The sequence below is a fragment of the Limulus polyphemus genome, unplaced genomic scaffold (genome assembly GCF_000517525.1).
Source record: "Limulus polyphemus unplaced genomic scaffold, Limulus_polyphemus-2.1.2 Scaffold232, whole genome shotgun sequence".
Lineage (NCBI taxonomy): Eukaryota > Metazoa > Arthropoda > Merostomata > Xiphosura > Limulidae > Limulus > Limulus polyphemus.
Window position 1 is genome coordinate 620,864 of NW_013665842.1, and position 5,542 is coordinate 626,405.

Genomic DNA, 5,542 nt, shown 5'->3' on the forward strand with positions numbered 1-5,542 from the left:
GGATTCGAACCCGCGACCCTCAGATTGTGAGTCGAGCGCCTTATCCACCTGGCCATGCCGGGCTCTACAAATATATAAACCGGTCAAGTCGCGTAAGGATTTTTACGCAATCGAACTGTTGGAATGGGTGCTAGGAAACCATCGTCATCCTACACCGAATACGTTACGGGAATTTGCAGGGAGAGGATGTGTGCTTTTACTACCAGACTTCTGTAATGAAAACTACGCTGCTGGGCTACTTGTAAAGATGTACTGTCGTCAGATAGAGCATGAGTGGACGTGGCGACATGGTCCATAACGACGTGGTGAGACTCCAAAATTGTTTTAATATAACGTATTCAAGCTCAGTGGTTATTATAGACTTTACTTTGAAGACAGCGTAAAACGTAATTGACACTTTCTTTTTTCAACCATTTACCCTAAACGGCTTGGAAAGAATATCGAAGATATGTGTTACATTCTATTTATCTACGCTTCTAAAACATAGGACTGGTCGAGCTATAATGAATTTTTTTATGATGAGTTTTTAAAGTTTTATCATTTCTATGTTTCAACTTGCAAAGACTTTAGTTGTGTTTTTTCAATCGGTTGGCGCTTTTCGCATCATTTTTCAGGTCTCTCGCGCTGTAAAAGAATTACTTGAAAAGACCAACAAAGTTCGCAAAAAGTTTCTTTTTTCAATATCTAGGCTTAATACTCTAAAGCGTTTCTTTGTTTGACAGCAGAGTTCTGTCAACAAGAAGACAAAAGTAACTCATTTTAAATCTCTTAAGAATAGCTAGCGTTGAAATGCAATGATCGAGTAGTTACTTCCTTCTTTGCGGCAAATCATCGTGGATAAAAAATAATTTTCATATAAAAAATAAAACCTAAAACATCTTAGGGCGTGTAGACTCTCTAAAAATCCTATAGTTTTAGATGGTATTTTTATGACCAAATAGTTTATGTTTTTCCTCAAAACACGATTTAAGTAGGGTAAATACTGCAGATGAAAAGTAGTAAAACATGAAGACCAAGTAAAATCAAAACTACAACTGTCAAAAAACAAACTATAAAGCATCATACGTATAAGATATTTGTATTGCTAAGTAAGGTTAAAGAACATCCATATCAAAATTCTAGTCCGTTTGTATAAGTGTGTACAATTGGAGATATATTCTAATCCGCATTAAATTACAGTTAGTAGAACCCTATTTGTAAGTTGCCTATTAGACCTCGAGTTGAAGGTATACTGGTCTGGTTAAGAGTGTAATCATCAGTGTGTAATTTATACACAAGTAAGAGGAAAACAGATAACTCGGTTCTACAAATGAATATTTTAATATATACATTGGAGTTCGTAATACTTTCTACTAATATTCTAAATACAGCTTAGTTCAACTAAACAGGTAACTGAACTTATGGGCAACGAATAAAGAAAGAATCAGTTACATGTGTCGCCTTAAGAATTCATTTTAAACCCAGTCCAAATAAGTTTCCAAGTGATTCAAGTTTCCTCCACATATACACCATCTACTCTTTAATATTCTAAGTACAGCTTAGTTCAACTAAACAGGTAACTGAATTTATGGGCAACGAATAAAGTAAGAATCAGTTACATGTGTCGTCTTAAGAATTCTTTTTAAACCCAGTCCAAATACGTTTCCTAGTGATTCAATTTTCCTCCACATATACACCATCTACTCTTTAAAGTTTTAATACTATATAATATCTAAAAAACTTCATGTATTTGACTACGTATTGATATCAAATAATTTGCAAGTTATTGTTTTACGTTTGTTTCGATTTTTAGCTTCCTGAGATTGAAACTGTCAGTCCTCGATGGATCAGTGGTAAGGTACATGGCTTATAGCGCTAAATTCGGGGCTCGATTCTCGCGATGGATGCATTGTGTAACCTTGTGGAAAAACAAACGGAAAACTTCATATATAAACACTTTACATAAATGGTTTTGTTTCTTTTTACGAATACAGAATTTTACATTGCTTTCCTATTTTAACTTAATATGCCACGTGAATCTTCGGTTACACACGTAAAAACACAACAATTTTGTTATTCTTACTTAAAATCTTCCCTGTTGTGGTGTGTACACCTCTTCTACGCTGGAGAAGAATGATTACGATTATACTTGTCATAAGACATTAGTATTAGGCCTTGTTGTTCACTTCAACAAGTAGTACATTACGCAACCTTTTCTACTCCCAAGTAATTGATATGCCTGCACTATTATCCCTATGAATAGCATAAGTGTTCTTCATAAAGTTCGAATAGTCATACTTCTTGTTTTGATTGTAATTTCTCATATTTATAGTAATTCAAGAATAAGAAACGCATAGGTAGCAAAACCCATATGAATAATATAAAATCATATTTGTATGATTTTATATTATTCATATGGGTTTTGCTCATTCATCTAGGATCTCTAAGAATTAATTGTGTGAACAAAAATGCTCATTCATCTAGGATCTCTAAGAATTAAATGTGTGAACAAAGTAAATATGATTTTATATTATTCATATGGGTTTTGCTTATTAATCTAGGACCTCTAAGAATTAATTGTGTGAACAAAAATTATATTATCAATTACGCGTGTGGACTAAAATGAACCTTTATCAGCTCGGGTCATTTTGCTGTAAATGCGATGAGTAACGGGTGTTACTTTATCTAGCAGCATTAGTTATATATTATTTTATGTTAAAACGGTAGTTTGGATCTAGATATATTTTGTCCAATACAATTACGTTAGTTCTGTAAAAAGCCATCAAAGTTTAACACGTTTTATTGTTAACAATGATATCGTAGTTATACTAACTAACTTAAAATACCCTCGCTTCAGATCTGTAGCGTTCAAAGACCCCACTGTACCAATCAACCTCCTCCATTATCCAGAGTTACATCTATAGCTACACCAAGAGGGGGTGGCGGGATCGATACCCCAAAACAAACTCCGTTTGGAAATCCGCCCGTGGTAACTAAGCACACGTGCCACGTATTGTCCAGCTAACTTGTCTGTGAGGGTATGAACATAGTTTCAAACATGGCGTTCCAGAATCCCGAGGGGGGACAGGAACACAAAATTCGATACTAGATTGAGATTCAGCGAACTTGGAAACCTATTCCTTGACACCAGTTTAAGGACTTGCTGCCAAGTTTAGTACTTCTATCTTTAAAACTATTGGAGGATTTCGCGGGTAAATAGATTCAAAAGCACACAACGTGAATTGGTATAGGATAACATAAAATAAATAAAAATGTGTGTTAGCGGAATGTTCTTTAAACTGATGAAATCCCACTGCATTAAAGATACTCCGTTTTCATGAAGTTTATTACATTACAGCACATTGGTTCTTAAAAAATTTGGTTTTAACGTTTATAAATGGGGCCGAACTTTCGTTATAAAATAAAGAAACATGTGCGAGTAGCTGTATTCATTCCACCTCTACTTATAGCGGCGAGGAGAATACAGAAACTGTATTTCAAATGTTAATAATTAATAAACTGTATATTAATAAATTCAAATTAAAACGTAGAAACTAAATATTAAAGGACATTTGTGCAAGTTGAACTACCGAATAATTAATATATATATGACATGTTGCTATGGTAATAAAAACAATACTCGATATCAAAACAATACAAAATAATCCACGTCATAATTCCGGTGAAATATGCTACTACCACGTTTACACGTGTTCACGTATGCAATGACAGAGTAACTTTCAAAGTATGCTTAATGATACCCGAAGTAGTAAGCATGAAAACTATACAGTTGAAAATTGTAAATAAAACTCATTTAAAACTACTGACAACCAATACTTCTGTTACTTGAATGATTTCCTGAAATAACAAAGGAAGTTGATTATTTTTTTCATGAATAAATTTACGAAAAGTTTTGTTTGTGTATTTTTCTTTTTTGTGTGGGTCGAGTGCCCAGGTTGTTCGTTATAAAAGGTTATAACAAACTATAAAACAAGGAGGTACTCGATTGGTTAAACTGTATATAAGTAAATATATAGTTTTATTTATTTATATTTGTCCTTCGTTTGTTCATGTCCCCCGATAGGACATCGGTAAGTTTCGTATTTACAACGCTAAAATTAGGGGTTCGATTCCCTCGGTGGACACAGCAGAGAGCTCGATGTGGCTTTGCTATAAGAAAACACACACTCATTTGTTCATTTGTTGTTAAGCGTAAAGCTACAAAATGGGTTATCTTTGCTGTGACTATCACATGGATCGAACCCCGAATTTTAGCGTTATAAGCCCAAAACATTAGATTTTTTTCCCCTTTTTTGACAGTCATTAGTTTTGAATAGTTTTAATTTATTTCAACTGATCAATAACAGTTATATTGGTTATATCTCCTGGAGGGTCAGTGGCAAGTTTACAGACTTACAATGCTAAAATCAAGAATTCGATTCACCTCGGGACAAAGTGCAGATAGCTCATTGTGTAGCTTTGTGATAAAACAACAACAATTATTTGTTGTGATTTCTTGTGAAACATCGGTTAAATTAAATTCAACATTGACAATAATAAACCAAATTTGTGAAATCACTAGTAGTAAGACACTACTTGATGTATTATCAATTGAGTGTTTGATAAAATTGTTTTTCGCTTATTCAATTCGAAAGAAATAAAACCATTTTAATAAATATATACACATATATATGTGTGTGTGTGTGTGTGCATATGTATTTCTGTGAAAGAATCACATGAAATAAGGAATAAAATAAATGACTCCAAGAAACTAAAATGGCAATATTTTATAATTAGATTACTTTTTAACCAAATAAACAATGGAGCTGAAATTGTGGTATAATTTAGAAGCAAAATCTCTTTAATAAACAAAGGAAATGGATCAGTTTTCTTGTAAATATACTTCTAATTACACCGCCGTAGAATGTAAACATCCTCAAATTTAAACTGGGCAAAGTTGGAGTCTGAAAGAGTCATCTTTGGCAAAAAAAAAGAGATGTTCAGTAACGTGTGTGGTCTTCCTAATTTTGGTATACACTCCATACACAAGACATGCGCTTGGTTAGTCGAATGAGTCCCTATGAAGCAGTCTATCTGGTTTCCCTGTCAGCGCAATACTAAGCCATTTAATGTAGTGTAGTGAGTAAAGTTGTTGGCTTAACGACGTTCAAGGGAGTTCCAAGGGTGTTCTATGATCAGATTTTTTTCGTTAGTCTACCCACAACCTCTTTGATTTTTTTTTTAGAAGATAGTCCCTCACAATCCCAGCAGCACGCTGGTAATTACCCTGCATCAGGACAATGTCTGGTCTGATTGGGCCCAGAAAAAAATCGTGCAACTTTTTTTTTATTAACTCATCAATACATCGTCCTGATTGGATAGGCTATTCTGTGACGTGTATTGACGTTGCACTCTTAAAAAGAATCATTTCGAGCTCCCACGTAAATTTACTCTCCTCAGTGACACACATAAATCCTCTTTTGATCTCTTATCACATATACTGTATAATATTTTGAACTGATGAAAATAATGCTCTGTGAGGGACAATTTACGTGCTGATCCT